This window comes from Nomascus leucogenys, chromosome 18, assembly GCF_006542625.1.
Source record: "Nomascus leucogenys isolate Asia chromosome 18, Asia_NLE_v1, whole genome shotgun sequence".
Taxonomy (NCBI): domain Eukaryota; kingdom Metazoa; phylum Chordata; class Mammalia; order Primates; family Hylobatidae; genus Nomascus; species Nomascus leucogenys.
Genome location: NC_044398.1, coordinates 22,277,525 through 22,296,713, shown reverse-complemented (window position 1 = coordinate 22,296,713; position 19,189 = coordinate 22,277,525).

The following is a 19,189-nucleotide window of genomic DNA, read 5'->3' as shown; positions in this document are numbered from 1 at the left end:
CCCAGCTAATTTTTGTATTTTTAGTAGAGATGGGGTTTCACCATGTTGGCCAGGCTGGTTTCGAACTCCTGACGTCAGGTGATCTGCCCACCTCGACTTCCCAAAATGCTGAGATTACAGGCGTGAGCCACCATGCCCAGCCTAGTAGCTAATATTGAGAGGATCCTATCCTGGGTCTGATGCTCCATCAGATTGTAAACTCTTTCAGAGGTCATATATTTTAAATCTTTTTTTTTTTTTTTTTTAAGACGGTGTTTCACTCTTGATGCTGACGTTGAAGTGCAGTGGCTGGATCTCGGCTCACTGCAAACTCCACCTCCTGGGTTCAAGCGATTCTCCTGCCTCAGCCTCCGGAGTAGCTGGGATTACAGGTACACACCACCACACCCAGCTAATTTTTTTGTATTTTTAGTAGAGAGAGGGTTTCACCACGTTGGCCAGGTTGGTCTCGAACTCCTGACGTCAGGTGATCTGCCTGCCTCAGCCTCCCAAAGTGCTGGGATTACAGGTGTGAGCCACCAAGCCTGGCACATATTTTAAATCTTAAAACAAAAAAAAATTGTTTTTATTTTTAAAATGTTTGGTAGAGACAGGGTCTCAGTATGCTGACCAGGCTGGTCTTGAACTCCTGGTCTCAAGCAATCCTCTTGCCTTGGCCTCCCAATATATGTATTATAAGTCTTTTTTTTTTTTTTTTTTTTTTTTTTTTTTTTTTTTTTTTTTTTTTTTTTTGAGATGGAGTCTCACTCTATCACTGAGGCTTGAGTGTAGTGGCACAGTCTTGACTCACCGCAACTTCTGCCTCCCGGGTTCAAGCAATTCTCCTGTCTCAGCATCCTGAGTAGCTGGAATTACAGGCACGTGCCACCATGCCCATCTAATTTTTGTATTTTTAGTAGAGACAGGGGTTTCACCATGTTGGCCAGGCTGGTCTCAAACTCCTGGTCCCTAATAATCCAACTACCTCAGCCTCCCAAAGTGCTGGGATTACAGTCATGAGCCACCTCACCCAGCTGTCTTTTATAAATCTTTAAATACCCTCTACCACCACCACTATAATTCCCCCTAACACACCCACACACACCCCTGTCCCAGTGTTGGGATATATACAGTATATACTCAACAAGTGTTTGACCCAGAATTGAATGGAACTGGAGCCCACATGTGACTCAAGGTCAATGTGGAATCAGCAAGAAATCTCCCTGACCCTTCCCAGGCGGTGGGGAACTCTACTCCCTCTGAACTCGGCCAGCACTTATTATTGTCACAGAAAGTTAAAACTGTAAGGGGGATTCCCCTTCTTGTACATTTGAGGAGAATAAAGGGGAAGTGTCCAGAATCTGGTTCCAGTGTGGGAACCAGATCCCATAGTCTGCTAGTATCTCTCCACTGCAGCTTGTTACCTTTTCAGAGAGGGCTTTCCCGGTTGCCTGCAATCCCTTCCGGTTGCCTGCAATCCCTTCTTCTCCTCTGCTGTTTCCTTTCAAAGCACTAATTCCCTTTGTAATCATTCATTCATCTATCTCTGTGGATGTCCAATGCCTGACTTTCCTACTACACTGCAAGCTCTAAGAGGCCAGGGTCTGTATCTATTTTGTCCTGGATCTCCTGGTGCCCTGCACAAAAAGCCCAGCCCACAGAGTTTCCAATAATAATATATGAAAAAAAAAAAAAAGAGTGAGGCCAGGTGTGGTGGCTCACACCTGTAATCCCAGCACTTTAGGAGGCAGAGGTGGGTGAATCACCTGAGGTCAGGAGTTCAAGACCAGCCTGGCCAACATGGTAAAACCCTGTCTGTACTAAAAAAATACAAAAATTATCTGGGCGTGGTGGTGCACACCTGTAATCCCAGTTACTTGGGAGGCTGAGGCAGGAGAATAGCTTGAACCCAGGAGGCAGACGTTGCGGTGAGCCAAGATTGTTCCACTGCACTCCAGCCTGGGTGAGAGAGTGAGACTGTGTCTCAAAAAAAAAAAAAAAAGAAAAGAATGAGTATCCATATGGCCTGAGAACCTCCGTACATTTCCCCAGGGCAGTGCTGAGACTGGCTCAGAAAGTGCTGAGTTGACGGGTCTGGAGAGTTCCTTGCCAGGAGCTCCAAGGCAACACCTGGCCGTGAGCAGCTTAAGGTATATGGGGGCAATAGACACCTAGTGAATAACCCTACCACCAGGAAGAGGTTTATACTGGGGATGACAAATCAGATTGGGGATTGGAATCTAGCAGTGGTGTGGAGGGCAGATTGGAGGTTGGAGACCTAAGGCAGGGAAACAATTAGGTCATGATTGCAAAAACTGAAAACCACCTAAGTGTCTCTGGTAGGAAAACAGTTAAATAAATTACAGTACATCCCAATCATGGGAAATTATGTGGGTGTTAAAAAGAGGGAGGTAGATTTTGGAAAGATGTCCAAGATCTGCTGTGAGGTGACAGGAACAGGTTGCAGAACAATTTGTACAGTATAATCCCAGGCTGAGGGGAGACAAAAGAGGACACTCCCCTGCAGATACACGCTTTTAAATATGGTGAGAAAACATCTAGAAGGATACTGGAGAAGCTGTTGAAGAGGGATGAAAGTTTTTTCTTTTTCTTTTTCTTTTCTTTTTTTTTTTTTTTTTGAGAAAGAGAGTCTCACTCTGTTGCCCAGGCTGGAGTGCAATGGCGCGATCTCGGCTCACTGCAACCTCCGCCTCCTGGGTTCAAGCAATTCACCTGCCTCAGCCTCCCGAGTAGCTGGAATTACAGGCTTGTGCCACGGCACCCGGCTAATTTTTGTATTTTTAGTAGAGATGGGTTTCGCCATGTTGGCTAGGCTAGGCTCGAACCCCTTACCTCAGGTGATCTGCCCACCTTAGCCTCCCCAAGTGCTAGGATTACAGGCTTGAGACACCACGCCCAGCCTACTTTTTCTTTCTACACCTTTTGCACTGGTAGATTTTTACCATCAGCTTATATTCTTTTCACAAGAATTTTTTTTTTTTTGCTATGGCAGGATTGGGGGTGATGGGTAAGGAAGTGGGGTGGGGGCTGGACAACTGAGACCCAGTGAGCAGTGCCGGGGAGGGAGGCCTATTGACAGATGGACAGGACTGGAACCAGGGAGGATGCTGCAGGGCCATGGCACCTGGTGGGTGGAACCGGGGGAAGCACAGTGCCGTGTAAGGGGCCTTACTCAAGGCGATTGATCTCCACAGTGCCAGTGACCCTAGGCAAGGGACAACAAGCCCATGGCCAGGAAACCCTGAATTTGGGGAACAAGGGCAAGGAAAGGAAGTAGGTCGAACTTTAGGACCCTACGGATTCCTTGGCCGTTAGCACCATCCTTCGGGTACAGACCGTTCTGGCTGCAGCCGGGAAACAAACAGATGAAGGAGGGGCCAAACCCCAGACCCCGTGGGAGGAGGTCGGCTTGCTACCAGCCCTGGTGTTCCTGGGAGCGTGCCCTGGTTCTCTGCTTGCTCTTTTGGGCTGCCTGCTAGCAGGCCAGGCTAACTTCCAGGCCTAGGGTGAGAGGCCAGGGCATCTGGCCCCTTTTGGAGGCCAAGTCCCTTCCCAGGACCCAGAGCAGAGGAAGCCAGAACAATGCTGTTCATGGAGAGATTGCAGGGGAGAGAGAGCTGGGTGGGGGCGGAGAAGGTTCTTGGCTCATAGAAGCCAGTGAAAGCCTGCAGAAGGTCAAAGGTAGAGGAGTGCTCTGTGATTTCTGAGACGGCACCTCATTTATCTCATAAACACTTGCTCTGAGCCCAAGTCCAGTGGTAATGCTGCCCCTATGCAAAGCTGGGTAAGTCGCTCAGAGGGACTCTGCCTGGGTCTTGTCTCCAGGGCCTCTCTGCAAAAGCCCCTGTGTGCCAGGAGCAGCTGAGGCCTTTTCACAGGTGTCTATTTATTATACACTAGAGCATGCTAGAAGAGGTATTCTGGGTTTTTTTTTTCCTTTTTTTGACAATCTTGCTCTGTCACCCATGCTGAAGTGCGGTGGCATGATCATAGCTCACTGCAGCCTCAAACTCCTGGGCTGAAGTGATCCTTTGCCTCAGCCTCCTGAGTAGCTGCGACTACAGGCATGTGCCACCATGCCTAGCTAAATTTTAAAATTTTTCTTTTGTGCAGATGGGGTCTCTCTATGTTGACCAGGCTGGTTTTGAACTACTCCTGCCTTGATCTCCCAAAGAGTTGGGATTACAGGCATGAGCCTCCATGCCTGGCCTAAAGGAGGTGGTTTTTTTTGTTGTTGTTGTTTTTAACAAAGCAAGAAACTGAGGCTGGTGCCTTGCCCATGACCACATCGTTAGGAAGTGATAATACTGGGATTCGAGGCCGGGTGCGGTGGCTCACACCTGTAATTGCAGCACTTTGGGAGGCCAACGTGGGCAGATCAACTGAGGTCAGGAGTTCGAGACCAGCCTGGCCAACATGGTGAAACCCTGTCTCAACTAAAAATACTAAACCCTGTCTCTACTAAAAAAATACAAAAATTAGCTGGACGTGGTGGTGCATGCCTGTAATCCCAGCTACTTGAGAGGCTGAGGCAGGGAAATTGCTTGAACCCAGGAGACAGAGGTTGCAGTGAGCCGAATTTGCACCACTGCACTCCAACCTGGGGTGACAAGAGTGAAACGTTGTCTCAAACAAAACAAAACAAAACAAAACAAACAAAAAACTGGGATTCGAACCTGGGTGTGCCTATGTCCCACTTATAATTTGGTTGCTTGGAACTCAGAACACATTTTCCCATAGAAATTATGCTGTAAGTGGTGGTTTGGCTGCCATAATGGCCTAGCTCACCCAGGGTACAGCCGGAATTAATTCTATGTTTCAGTACGGTTGTGGATGAATCAGGCTTCTGCGTGCTAGCCTGGAAACCCACAAGAGAGGGAAAATGTGTTGAGGGTTTGCCCAGCTAGGAACTCTTGCCCTTCCTATAGCCACCTGGCTCAGGGCAAGCAGGCAGTATGGTGGATCAGGGAGCATTTGCCCATTTCAGAGCTCTGCCAGCAGACCATGGTGAGTTTTAGTTGTTTACAGGAGTGGGACAGAACATGTGGCAGGTTTGAATTTGGGGAGACAGAAAGTGCAAAATGAGATATATGTTAATTTTCAGATTGAAACTCTTAGTCGACTTTTTTCTTTCCTGTACTGCCTCTCAACTCCATACAGAGTCATCTTAGATCTTTTTCCTTTAGGATAGAGCAATAAAGGCATGAGCCAGGGTTTACCTTCACGAAACCTGGCATCTGCCTTTGGAGTGGGTGAGTGACAATCTTTGGAGTGGGTGAGTGACAATCTACTGCACAGGGTTAGTAGTGCTGGAGATCAGAGCAGCTGTTGAGAAAAGTAAGGATGGATCACGGTTCTTATAGTGACTTCAGGGGAAACACTCATTCGTTCAACAAACATTTGCTGTGGGTGTGCTGGGCACTGTGCTGGTTCCTTTCATGGTGCTTCTGTTGCTCAAAGAGTCCTGAGCAGGGATGACTGTGGGTCTCAGATGCAGAATCTTAGCATTGCAAGGAATCTTTTTACAAATGGAAACTCCAGCCGTTCATTAATTCAAAAAAGCTGGAGTATTGCACGTTGTGCTAAATGCTGAGGATCCGTAAAGCATGAAAATTGAGATCTAGAGAGAGGGGGGAAGTGGTTTGCCCAGGGTCTTAATCCAGGATTCCAGCATCTGGACCAGAAGCTACCTTCCCAACCACACCCATGGCATTCTTGCCTCAGTGTGCTCCAGCCATTTTTGAGGATTCCTTCTGTTTCCCAGGACTGGGGTTTGGGGCCTGGGGAAAGGCCACAGAAAAGCAGGAGATTCCTCTGTATCTGGTAACAACAATGCTTGTGGTCTCCCCTGGAGTGAGGGTTGGAAGATCTTCCTGTTGGCTGGAGTTCAGAAGGCTTAGGAAACTTCTGTCAGTTCTTTCTTTTTTTATTTTTTTTGAGATGGAGTCTTGGTCTGTCACCCAGGCTGGAGTGCAATGGCGTGATCTCAGCTCACTGCAATCTCCACCTCCTGGGTTCAAGTGAGTCTCCTGCCTCAGCCTCCCGAGTAGCTGGGATTACAGGCGCCCGCCACTACGCCCAGCTAATTTTTGTATTTTTAGTAGATACTGGGTTTCACCATGTTAGTCAGGCTGGTCTCAAACTCCTGACCTCAGGTGATCCGCCCGCCTCAGCCTCCCAAAGTGTTGGGATTACAGGCGTGAGCCACCTCACCTGGCCCTGTGAGTGCTTTCAATGAGCCACGTGCTCTCTAAATTCTGGGTCTTCACAAACACTGTTAGTTCTGCCCAAACCGCTTTTCCCCGTCTCCTTCATCTGGAAGTTTTCTCTCCCTCCCTTTTGGGTCTCAGCTTAAAAATCTATCTCTTCTTCAAGGAAATGTTCCTGGACCCTCAGCCTTGGATCCCCCTGCTCTGTGGTCACCTATGGTACCTGGCATGAGCCTCCATGCCTGGCCTAAAGGAGGTGTTTTTTTCTTACAAAGCAAGAAACTGAGGCTGGTGTCTTGCCCATGACCACATCGTTAGGAAGTGTTAGGAAGTGTTAAAACTGGGCACCTTGAGCCCAGGAGTTCAATACCAGCCTGGGCAATACAGTGAGACCCTGTCTTTACAAAAAAAAAAATAACAAGAAGAAAATTGGCTGGGTGCAGTGGCTCACGCCTGTAATCCCAACACTTTGGGAGGCTGAGGTGGGCAGATCACAAGGTCCCCTGAGATAACCATGAGCCCTCAGGACTGCTCCTACTTACTATATGTCTTTGTTTCCACTGGACTGTGATCTCTAGGAGGGGCAAAGACTCTGTGTATTTGTTTTTGGCAATTGTGTGCCCATTATCTCAGCCAGTGCTTAGTACACACTAGGTATTCATTGTGTAGTTACTGAGTGACCATGAGCTGTAGCTGGGGGAAAGGCCATCTAGTGAGTGGCTTTAATTCAAGTCATTCAATGACTGTGGATCAAGGACTCCACACACACAAGGCAAAGGGTGTGACTGGACAGGATACAAAGATGACTTGGAAAAAGAGATTTGCAATCTAATAGGGAAAGTATAATCTAGAACTCAGTTCAAAAATTGCAAAGATGGGCTGGGAACAGTGGCTCATGCCTGTAATCCCAGCACCTTGGGAGGCCAAGGCAGGCAGATGACCTGAGGTCAGGAGTTTGAGACCAGCGTGGCCAACATGGCAAAACCCCATCTCCACTAAAAATACAAAAAAAATTAGCAGGGCGTGGTGGCATGCACCTGTAATCCCAGCTACTCGGGAAGCTGAGGCAGAAGAATTGCTTGAACCTGGAAGGCAGAGGTTGTGGTGAGCCAAGATCGCGCCACTGCACTCCAGCCTGGGCGACAGAGTGACTCCATCAAAAAAAAAAAAAAAAAAAAAAATTTCAAAGATGGCCAGGCACAGTGGCTCACACCTGTAATCCTAGCACTTTGGGAGGCCGAGGTGGGAGGATCACTTGAGCTTAGGAGTTTGAGACCAGCCTGGGCAACACAGTGAGATCTTGTCTCTGTTATTAAAAAAAAAACGAAACAAAGAAACAAACAAAAAAAAACAAAGAATTGCAAAGATCTCTTCTAACCAGAGAGCCTCCATCCCCCTCCTAAGTCCCCTCTCCTCTGCTGGCCCACTGATCCTTGGCTATGGGACCCAGCATATGCCTCTGAGTTCCAGGACCTTACACAGCACAGAAGAATCCAGAGGCTGATGTGGCTGCTGCATAGAGGCTTATGGCAGCAGATCAGCAGTTGAGGGAGTTCATGCAGAGGGCAGACTCTCCTGGCTCTGAGCAGGGCAGGGCGGGACTCAGACTCAGGCTCCTCTGGACAGCTCTGGGTCCACCTGCCTGAGCTTTTATCTATTTTAGAGAATCATTAAGAAAGTACCAACCAGGTGTGGTGGCTCACACCTTGTAATCCCAGCACTTTGGGAGACTGAGGTGGGAGGAAGGCTTGAGCCCAGGAGTTCAATACCAGCCTGGGCAACACAGTGAGATCCTGTCTCTACAAAAAAAAAAAAAATAAGAGAATTGGCTGTGCATGGTGGCTCATGCCTGTAATCCCAACACTTTGGGAGGCTAAGGCGGGCAGATCACAAGATCAGGAGTTTGAGACCAGCCTGGCCAATATGGTGAAACCCCATCTCTACTAAAAATACAAAAATTAGCCAGGTATGGTGGTGCATGCCTGTATAGTCTCACCTACTCGGGAGGCTGAGGCAGAAGAATTGCTTGAGCCTGGGAGGCGGAGGTTGCAGTGAGCCGAGATTGCACCACTGCACTCCAGCCTGGGTGACAGAAAGAGACTCCGTCTCAAAAAAAAAAAAAAAAAAAAAAAAATTAGCGGGGCTTGGTGGTGCAAACCTGTAGTCCCAGCTACTCAGGAGGATGAGGCAGGAGGATCAATTGATCCAGGGAGGTTGAAGCTGCAATGAGCCAAGATCGCGCCACTGCACTCCAGCCTGGGCGACAGAATGAGACCCTGTCTCAAGCAAACAAACAAAAAATAAAAAAGAGAAAGCATCTATTCTCAAAATCACCTGGAGAGAAACTTTGAGGGAAAATGCTCACATTCATTGCAAGAGTTTGAAATAATGCCTCAAAATCAGTTATCCCGAAGTGACATGAGACCTGCATCCAGGAACCTTTAATAAATAGTGGCGGCCAGGCACAGTGGCTCACGCCTGTCATCCCAGCACTTTGGGAAGCTGAGGCAGGTGGATCACCTGAGGTCAGGTGTTCAAGATCAGCCTGGCCAACATGGTGAAACCCTGTCTCTACTAAAAATACAAAAATTAGCCCGGTGTGGTGGTGGGCACCTGTAATCCCAGCTACTCGGGAGGCTAAAGCAGGAGAACTGCTTAAACCCGGGAGGCGGAGATTGCGGTGAGCCGAGATCATGCCACTGCACTCCAGCCTGGGCAACAAGAGCAAAACTCTGTTTCAAAAATACATACATACATACATACATACATACATACATACATACATACTGGCATAGGCCAGGCACACAGTGGCTTATGTCTTAATCCCAACATTTTGGGTAGCCGAGGCGGGAGGGTTGCTTGAGCCCAGGAGTTCGAGACCAGCCTGGGCAATATAATGAGACCCTGTCTCTACAAAAAAAATACAAAAATGAGCCAGGGGTGGTGGTGCGTGCCTGTAGTCCCAGCTACTAAGGAGGCTGAGGTTCACTTGAGCCCAGGAGTTGGAAGCTGCAGTGTGCTATGATCGCACCACTGCATTCCAACCTGGGTGGAAGTGAAACCGCCCTTTCTAAAATAAATAAATACTGATGTTGGTTGTTCCTCCCAGTTTCCCTGAACCTCAGTTTTGTCATCTGAAGGATGTTTTGTTATGAGGGACATGAAACGCGACTGTGTGATGGCACCCGGCATGCTGAAAATGCTTTGGAAATGCAGGATGGGTCAGAATCTTGAGTGCTCGGAGTCTGGTGGCCGGGGGCCTCACCCGGCAGGAGGACACAATGGAGACAGCCTCCCTGGGTCATACAGTGGGCTGCACACAGGTGCAGGCAGGGGAGCCAGGCCTGAGGCTAGGTAAGAGGCAGCACTAGGACCCAGGGGCCACGTATGCAGCAGGCTCCGCCGGATAAGTTCTCAGCCAGAACACAATGTTCTCAGTGTACCCACAGGAAACCCTGAAGAAGAGAACTGCACATGGCCTCTGCTGGGTGTGTTCTGGTCACAGCCTTTTATTCTTTTTCCTAACCTCAGTCCCCACTTTCACATCCTGTAACCTGCATTGCTGCCCCACCCCACCCTGCTGGGCTGGTCCCAGGTCCCAGGAGAGCAATCAATGAAGGAAGTCCAAGGCCTGGCCAGGTTTTACCATTTTCAAATAAGACCCGTTTGCCTCTAACCCTGGTTTCCTGAATCGCGACCCTTTGTGATGGAAACTTTTTACAGTGCAGAAGGCAGACACTGGGGACAAAGTTGTATTTCTGCCATGGCAAGGATCTTGGCCCACAGGCAAAGGAAACAGCTGATGCCTCATACCACCACCTCCCTTCCTCTCTGAAGGCCGGGTCCCACCTGGGACAGGGGAGGGCCTCCGTCGCTGCTGCCTGAATCGGAGGGAACTTGGAGCTGCCTGGGGGATCAGCGCCAAGTTTGGAGCAGAACATCCTATGATGTGGTTCCTAGTTTTTATTTCCACGAATGCTATAATATGTTGTCCCACCGAGCTATTTTTATTGAATGAAAAAAAAAAAAAAAGCAAACCTCTGCAAAACCAGCAGTCCTCTGTTAGACGGAAGGACAAGGTGAACTTTTCACTTCCTTCCCTGCAGCCTATCAACTCAGTCCGTGGTTTGGTGTCACCCACACTCTGTGCTATATTCAATCTCAATTTTTGCCTCCTTGTTTTTGAAGCTGCAGGAGCAAGGCTCTAAACCTATGTTTCTCCTGCTAGTTGCATGAGGCTTTTAGAAGTGCCTTTTTGGTGAATTCTCACAACAGCAAAATAGAGATCTATCAGCTGCTTGCTAGCTGCAGGCAAAGGTGGGTCTGAGGAGAGTGAACAAGGAGGGGAACCTTGAGAAACCCAGCACAATCCCAGCCAACTTCTGGCAAAACTGCACTGTTGGGGGCTGCAAGTAAAGGGCAGAGCTCCGCACAGGCTGCATTCCTGCCACGTTAATGAGAGGCCTGGCCATTGGAAATAAGACCCAAGCCGGACGGGGTGGCTCATGCCTGTAATCCCAGCACTTTGGGAGGCTGAGGCAGGCGGAGCACCTGATGTCGGGAGTTTGAGACCAGCCTGACCAACATAGAGAAACCCCATCTCTACAAAAAAAATACAAAAATTAGCTGGGTGTGGTGGTGCATGCCCGTAATCCCAGCTACTCGGGAGGCTGAGGCAGGAGAATCGCTTGAACCCGGGAGGTGGAGGTTGCAGTGAGCCGAGATCACACCACTGCCCCTCCAGCCTGGGCAAGAAGAGTGAAACTCCATCTCAAAGAAAATAAGACCCAGTGCCTCTGTGAAGCTCCATGAATAAGGCTCCTTCTACCCTGGCATTGCAGAGTCCCTTTCCGGATGTTGGTTGGTAAAAGGGTTTTCATGTGTCCTAGGCCTGTAGATTCAACTGCGTGCTTCCTAGACTGGCCCAAGCTCAGGGATTCCCTTCTTGGGGAAGAGGTTTCCAAAAGCAGGCAATATTGCTACTCCTGGGGAGGTCTGCTGAAGGCTGGGGGCCCCAAAAGACCTGTGTTCCAATCTTGGTTTTGTCAACTTGATGGAGCCTGTGCAAATCACTTTCCCACTCAAAGATTTTCATAACTTTGTCAATAAAAATAACAACTGGAGGCTGAGCACGGTGGCTCACACCTGTAATCTCAGCATTTTGGTAGGCTGAGGAGGGGGGATTACTTGAGGTCAGGAGTTCGAGACCAGTCTGGCCAACACGGTGAAACCCCATCTTTACTAAAAACACAAAAATTAGCCAGGTGTGGTGGCACACACCTGTAATCCCAGCTACTTGGGAGGCTGAGGCAGGAGAATTACTTGAACCTGGGAGGCAGAGGTTGCAGCGGGCTGAGGTAACGTCCCTGAACTCCAGCCTGGGTGACAGAGCGAGACTCCATCTCAAAAAATAAATAGCTGGGCGTGGTGGCTCATGCCTGTAATCCCAGCACTTTGGGAGGCCAAGGTGGGTGGATCACCTGAGGTTGGGAGTTCGAGCCCAGCCTGACCAACATGGTGAAACCCTGTCTCTACTAAAAATACAAAATTAGCTGGGCATGTTGGTGCATGCCTGTAATCCTAGCTACTCAGGAGGCTGAGGCAGAAGAATCACTTGAACCCGGGAGGTGGAGGTTGCGGTGAGCCAAGATTGCACCATTGCACTCAGCCTGGGCAACGAGAGCGAGACTCCATCTCAAAATAAATAAATAAATAAATAAATAAATAAAATAAAATAAAAATAAATAAAATAAAGAGAGGGCTGGGTTAGAGATTGTTGTTGCAGGTTGAATTGTGTTGTCCCCACTCCAATTTGTATGTTGAAGTCCTAACCCCAGTATCTCGGAATGTGACCTTATGTGGAGATGGGTCTTGAAAGAGGTCAAGTTGAAAGCAGATCAGTAGGGTAGGCCCTAACCCAGTGGAACTGGTGTCCTTATAAAAAGGGGACATTTGGACAGAGACACGCATAGAGGAAAGACTAAAGAGACATTGGGAGAAGATGGCCAAGGAGACAAGCCTGGAACAGACTTTTTCCTTCACAGCCCTCAGAAGAAACCAATCTTGCCGGCACCTTGATCTTGAACTTCTAGCTTCCAGAACTGCAAGACAATAAGCTTCTGTTTTTTAAGCCACACAGTCTGTGGTATTTTGTTATGGCAGCCCTGGCAAATGAATATAATAGCCAAGGACCCTGCAGTCTTAGGCTGTAGGATTGTCTCCTGCCATCCCTGCCATAACTTGGTGGCTTCCTCCCATCCCACATGGTCTTTCCGTAAAGGACATCGTGCATGGGGAGTGCTTGGCACAAGGTCCCACACAAAGTAACCCCTCACTCACCATGTGTTAACCATGATGAATGTTTCCAGGGTTCCCAGTGCCTGGGTGCTACTTCTACCTACCCTGAGACACTAGGTACAGAATGAGAGGTGTGAGTTCTGAGCCCAGGCCCTCCTGATCACTCCTACCTTTGTGATTGAAGACTTTCCATCCCCCTCAGCAGCTTCCAATTAGGCTCCTTCTAGGAGCCCACTTTTTTTTTTTTGAGACGGAGTCACACTCTGTCGCCCAGGCTGGAGTGCAGTGGTGCGATCTCGGCTCACTGCAACATCTGCTTCCTGGGTTCAAGCGATTCTCCTGCCTTAGACTCCTGAGTAGCTGGGACTGTAGGCGAGTGCCACCATGCCCGTCTAATTTTTGTATTTTTAGTAGAAGCAGCCTTTCTTTCTTTTTTTGATTTTTTTCTTTCTTTCTTTTTTTTTTTTTTTGAGACAGGGTCGCTCTGTCGCCCAGGCTGGAGTGCAGTGGCGCGACCTTGGCTCACTGCAACCTCTGCCTCCCAGGTTCAAGCAATTCTCTGCCTCAGCCTCCCAAGTAGCTGGGATTACAGGCACCCGTCACCATGCCCAGATAATTTTTTTGTATTTTTAGTAGAGATGGGGTTTCACCATATTGGCCAGGCTCGTCTTGAACTTCTGACCTTGTGATCTACCAGCCTCAGCCTCCCAAAGTGCTGGGATTACAGGTGTGAGCCACTGCGTCCGGCAGAGGCAGGGTTTCACCATGTTGACCAGGCTGGTCTTGAACTTCTGACCTCAAGTGATCTGCCCGTCTCAGCCTCCCAAAGTGCTGGGATTACACACCTGGCCTGGCCTAACTCTTTTAAGTGGAAAGTGCACTGTGGCCACAGAGCCAGCAGGGTAGAAAAAGAGACTGCAATAACTCAGAATGGGAGATTGCTTATCTGCAAGAAATTCCCCTTTGCAGTTGGAGGAGGAGTTGATCCCCAGGGTCAAGTGAAGCTGCAGACCTTTGGGACTCAGCCTCTGTTTTCCTATTTGCCTAATGAGGACACTCCTTGGCTGGCAGGGTATTGGATAAGGCTTAACTACAGGTGGTGTCAGGGCCCTGTGCTTTCAGATAGCAAGGCTGCCTTTCTCCTTGATCCTTCATTCTCCTCTTCCAGAATCTTTTCTAGCCCTCGGGAGGGATACCTCTCTGTGTTGAGAGATGCCTTGGGACAATGTTCTGCCTTCTTCCTCGCTCCTGGGTCAGGTTTCTGGAGGCCATGGAGTCTTATACTCCAGCCGTGGTCTTGAGCTGCTCCTGAGAGTCTGATTTTCCTTTTCATTATCAGGAGCGCAGGCCAAAAGCATTCTCTAGCCTTGAGCATTGGAGCAGGATTACAGAATGAGCCCTGAGTCCTTTCTGGGGAATGACATTGGCCTGGGATGGCCAAGTCCTAGGTTGTCCTCCGATCATTGCGTGTTTATTTTGAAAGCTAAGTCACCCTGACTTTGTAAGATGTTACAGATTGACTCTATTTTGGAGACTGCAGAAAGTTAAGTGGGTAGAGTGTGACTTGAACAGCCCTCCAAACGTAACCTTTTGGTTTGCTAAACAAATGAAATGTCTGTGTTTGTTGGTTTATCTTCAAATATATGTCTGGAGATTTCTGAGAACAGAGAGGGAGAGAAAGGGTGTGGGAGTCTACTTCAGGCTTTTAGGGCCCAGGGCAAAAGGGAGGAGAAGCCATATGGGGGAAAAACATCTTTCCACAATGTCCATATACTTTACATGTGATCACTTCAGGCTGTGTCTTATCCTGGTTTTGGCTCAGAGCCCAGAAGGAAGGCTCCTTCGATAATTCTTTGTGTTTAGGACATATGCCTCTCCCTTAAAGTAAATAAATAACTAAAAATCTGTGAATGCTGTCTGCAGTCACAGCAAAAATACTGCTCACCACCTAGTGGTCTGCAAAGATCACATTTGCTGCATTATACCAGCCGATGGGTCTAACCCTTCCAGGCCCAGCCGAGCCTGCTTTCTAAGTTATTTATTGTGCAAGTTGGGATTCTTGGCCTCTTAGGCGTCCCTGGCTCTTTCTGAGAAATGTGCTTTGGATGGAAAGTGGAGCGCGGTGAACAAGGCTCAGACAATCTGGTTCTTGCTTCCTTCTCCTGAGACTTCTCACCACACCCCCGTTTATGTGCTGTGCTCCAGCCACACCAAATGAGCTGCAGTTCCACATGCGTGTTCCAAGGGACCTGGAGTTCCTGACTTTGCACATGCTGATCCCTGTGCTTGGAACGCTTCTTTGGCATCTTTCCCTTTGTGTGTGGCGCGCTCTCTCTCATCATCACATTCAAGAGCAGGCTCGCCTTCTCTAGGAAAGGGTCCTTGTCATCTCCTTGGCATTCCCACTCCCAAGTCCTCTTGGCTTCCATGGCAGCCTGTACCATGGAAGCCTGTACCAAGACCAGGGCCATGGCCTTATCCCACGGTATATATTGCATGTGTCTGTTTACTCCTCTGCCTCTTCCATGGGTGCAAAAGGCTTCCAGATCTGACTACATAACTGTCATGTGCAACCCCCCTTTTCCTTAGACCTACTAGACCCCAGGAATGAAGCCAGGAGTCTGCATTTTTTATTTTTTTTCAGCTTAATTCTGAAGAATGCCAGGTTTGGAAACTATTGCCCTATCTTTTTTTTTTTTTTTTTTTTGAGACGGAGTCTCGCTCTTTCGCCCAGGCTGGAGTGCAACAGTGCGATCTCAGCTCACTACAACCTCCGCGTCCCGGGTTCAAGCAATTCTTCTGCCTCAGCCTCCCGAGTAGCTGGGACTATAAGCATGCGTCACCATGCCTAGTTAATTTTTGTATTTTTAGTAGACACAGGGTTTCACCATGTTGGCCAGGCTCATCTTGAACTCCTGACCTCAGGTGATCCACCCGCCTCGGCCTCCCAAAGTGCTGGGATTATGGGCGTGAGCCACCGTGCCCGGCCTGCCCTACCTTTTTGTTTCTCTTTCCCTACGCATTGCCTGTGTCATAGTAGACCCTCAATAAGTGGTTGACCTGGGCCGGGTGCGGTGGCTCACGCTTGTAATCCCAGCACTTTGGGAGGCCAAGGCGGGCGGATCACAAGGTCAGGAGATCGAGACCATCCTGGCTAACACGGTGAAACCCCGTCCCTACTAAAAAATACAAAAAATTAGCTGGGCGTGGTGGCGGGTGCCTGCAGTCCCAGCTACTTGGGAGGCTGAGGCAGGAGAATGGTGGGAACCTGGGAGGCGGAGCTTGCAGTGAGCCAAGATCACGCCACTGCACTCCAGCCTGGGCGACAGAGTGAGACTCCGTCTCAAAAAATAAAAAATAAAAAAAAAATAAGTGGTTGACCCTGTTAGTTTCTCTCTGGGGGCCTCTTTTTGTTTTCACTTTTTTCCCTCTCCAGCCTAGTTCAACAATTTGCTTAGCCCCTTACCCCTACCATGTAAGACTTCAACCACCAACTGCTCATTTTTTCCATTCCTCCTGCCAGGCTGCTGGGAGCTGCTGGTGGACTTCCTCAAAGAGTGGTGCTACTGTAAATTCAAGGCCTCTCACTGCAACAGGCCCCTGAATGGGTTTGGCAAGCCTTCTGACCCTGAGACACAGGCAGTAGGCCAACTTGCCTCTCCTTTACTGAGAAAATAGAGGCCATTGGATGGGAATGCCCCCTCTTCCTGCTGCCTCTCCTACACATTTACCCACATCAGCACATCCTGTTCTCCCACCTCACGCCAGCCAGGCTCTGGCTCTCACCTCCTCCCACTTCCTCAGGGATCCGTCTGTCAATTATCCCCATTTTCTTTTCTTTCTTTCTTTCTTTTTTTTTTTGTGAGACGGAGTTTCACTCTTGTTGCCCAGGCTGGAGTGCAATGGTGCGATCTCAGCTCACCGAAACCTCCGCCTCCCAGGTTCAAGCGATTCTCCTGTCTCAGCCTCCCGAGTATCTGGGATTACAGGCACCTACCACTATGCCTGGCTAATTTTTGTACTCTTAGTAGAGACGGGGTTTCGCCATGTTGGCCAGGCTGGTCTCGAACTTCTGACCTCAGGTGATCCACCTGCCTCGGCCTCTCAAAGTCCTGGGATTACAGGTGTAAACCACCATGCCCAGCCAATTATCCCCTTTTTCTTTGACCTCTCCTATTGTAAAAAAAAAAAAACGAGCTCTTTGCTATGCATTCTCCTTTAGCTGTCCCCCTCTCAGTCCCTCATTTTTGCTTTCCCTTCCCCTTGAACTTCTGGAAAGTGTTGCCTGGATTTAGCCCCACTGTCCCGCCCCCCGCCTCACTCTTCCCCCACAGCATTCTGGCTTTGTCTCTGCTACCCAGAGATGGCTGCTCTTAAGACAAGGTCACCAGCCAGGCACGGTGGCTAAGGCCTGTAATCCCAGCACTTTGGGAGGCCGGGGCCAGAGGATTGCTTGAGCTCAGGAGTCTGAGACCAGCCTGGGCAACATGGCAAAACCGTGTCTCTACTAAAAATACAAAAATTAGCCAGGCGTGGTGGCATGCACCTGTAGTCTCAGCTAATCAGGAGACTGAGATGGAAGGATTGCTTGAGCCTGGGAGGGCGAGGTTAAGGTGAGCTGTGATCTCATGCCACTGCACTCCAACCCGGGTAGCAGAGTGAGATGCTGTCTCCAAAAAAAAAAAAAAAAAAAAAAAAAAAGTCACCAACAGTCTCCATGGTAAGATCCCAACAGCAGGCAGGGAGTAGTGGCTCACATCTGTAATCCCAGCACTTTGGGAAGCTAAGACGGGTGGATCACCCGAGGTAAGGAGTTAGAGACTAGCCTGGCCAACATGGCGAAACTCCGTCTCTACTAAAAACACAAAAATTAGCTGGGCATGGTGGCAGGCCCCTGTAGTCTCAGCTACTCAGGAGGCTGAAGCAGGAGAATCACTTGAATCCGGGAGGCGGAGGTTGCAGTAAGCCTTCTCCATCCCTTGTCTCACTTAATTGCTTGGCTGCACCATATACTGCTGTTTGCAGCCTTCTTCTCAAAATGTGCTTTCCCCTTGGTTTCTGTGACGCCATATTCCTTGCTCCCTGTCTCTCTGGGGACTTCCTGCCAGTTGCTTTCCTGGATCTTCCTACTTTGCCTGTCCCTTACACGTCGGCATGCCCTGAGGATCCCTCCCTGGTGTGATTCTCTCCTCACTCCATGGGCTGTCTCCCTGGACAATCTATCCACTCTCCACCTTTGTCTTAATAAACACCTCCAGGCTGCTGAGTCTGAAATCTAACTCCAGCCCAGCTCACTCTCCAGACTATAGACCCGTGGAGTCACTTGCCTCTTGAACATCTCTGTAGCCTGCTTCCCTCTCTATACCCCTATCTCAGTGAATGGTACCACTAGTCCTTGAGCTCCTGACGCAAGAAAACTTGGGTGTCCTCTCTGAGTTATCCACGTTCCACCAGTCACTGAATCCTGTATATGACACGTTTTTTGTTTTTTTTTTTTTTGAGTCTCGCTCTGGCCCAGGCTGGAGTGCAATGGCGCAATCTCGGCTCACTGCAACCTCTGACTCCCGGGTTCAAGCGATTTTCCTGCCTCAGCCTCCTGAATAGCTGGGAGTATAGGTGCCCACCACCATGCCCGGCTAATTTTTCTTTTTTGTAGATATGGGGTTTCACCATGTTGGCCAGGCTGGTCTCGAACTTCCTGGTCTCATGTGATTTGCCCGCCTCCATCTCCCAAAGTGCTGGGATTACAGGCATGAGCCATCGTGCTGGCCTTTTTTTTGTTTGTTTTTGAGACAGGGTCTCGCTCTGTCACCCAGGCAATACCACGATGATAACTTACCGCAGCCTTAAGCCCCCGGGCTCAAGCATTCCTCCTGCCTCGGTCTCTGGAGTAGCTAGAACTACAGGTGTGTGCCAACATGCCTGGCTAATCTGTAAATTTTTTTGTAGAGGTGGGGGTCTTGCTATGTTGGCCAGGCTGGTCTTAACTCCTGGCCTCAAGCGATCCTCCCACTTGGGCCTCCCAAAGTGTGGGATTACAGGTGTGAGCCACTACCCCCTGCCACTTCTCAAATCAAGTCCATCCTCTGTCTCCACCTTTTTTTTTTTTTTTTTTTTTGAGACAGAGTCTCACTCTGTCGCCCATGCTGGAGTGCAATGGCATGATCTTGGCTCACTGCAACCTCTGCCTCCTGGGTTCAAGCGATTCTCCTGTCTCAGCCTCCTGGGTAGCTGGGATTACAGGCACCCACCATCATGCCCGGCTAATTTTTGTATTTTTGTAGAGATGGAGTTTCAACATGTTGGCCAGGCTGGTCTCAAATTCCTGACCTCAGGTGATCCGCCCGCCTCGGCCTCCCAAAGTGCTGGGATTACAGGCATGAGCCACTGCGCCCAGCCGTATCCACACCTTTAATTTGGTCTACAGTCATCTCTTACCTGGACGACCTCAAAGGCTTCCTAAGGAATCTGGCTCTCGCCACCACCAATTCTCCACTATTCCCTCCCAGCAAATTATCTGAAGTATAACCAGATCTTGTCATGCTCCTGCCTCAAGCTCATCAGTGGTTCCCCACTGTCCTCTGGTTGAAGTTCAGATTCCTTAGCAAAGCCCACGAGTCCTACCCTCTGCCTTATTCTTGCCCTTAGCACCTATGAATCAATCATAACGAACCACCCGCAGC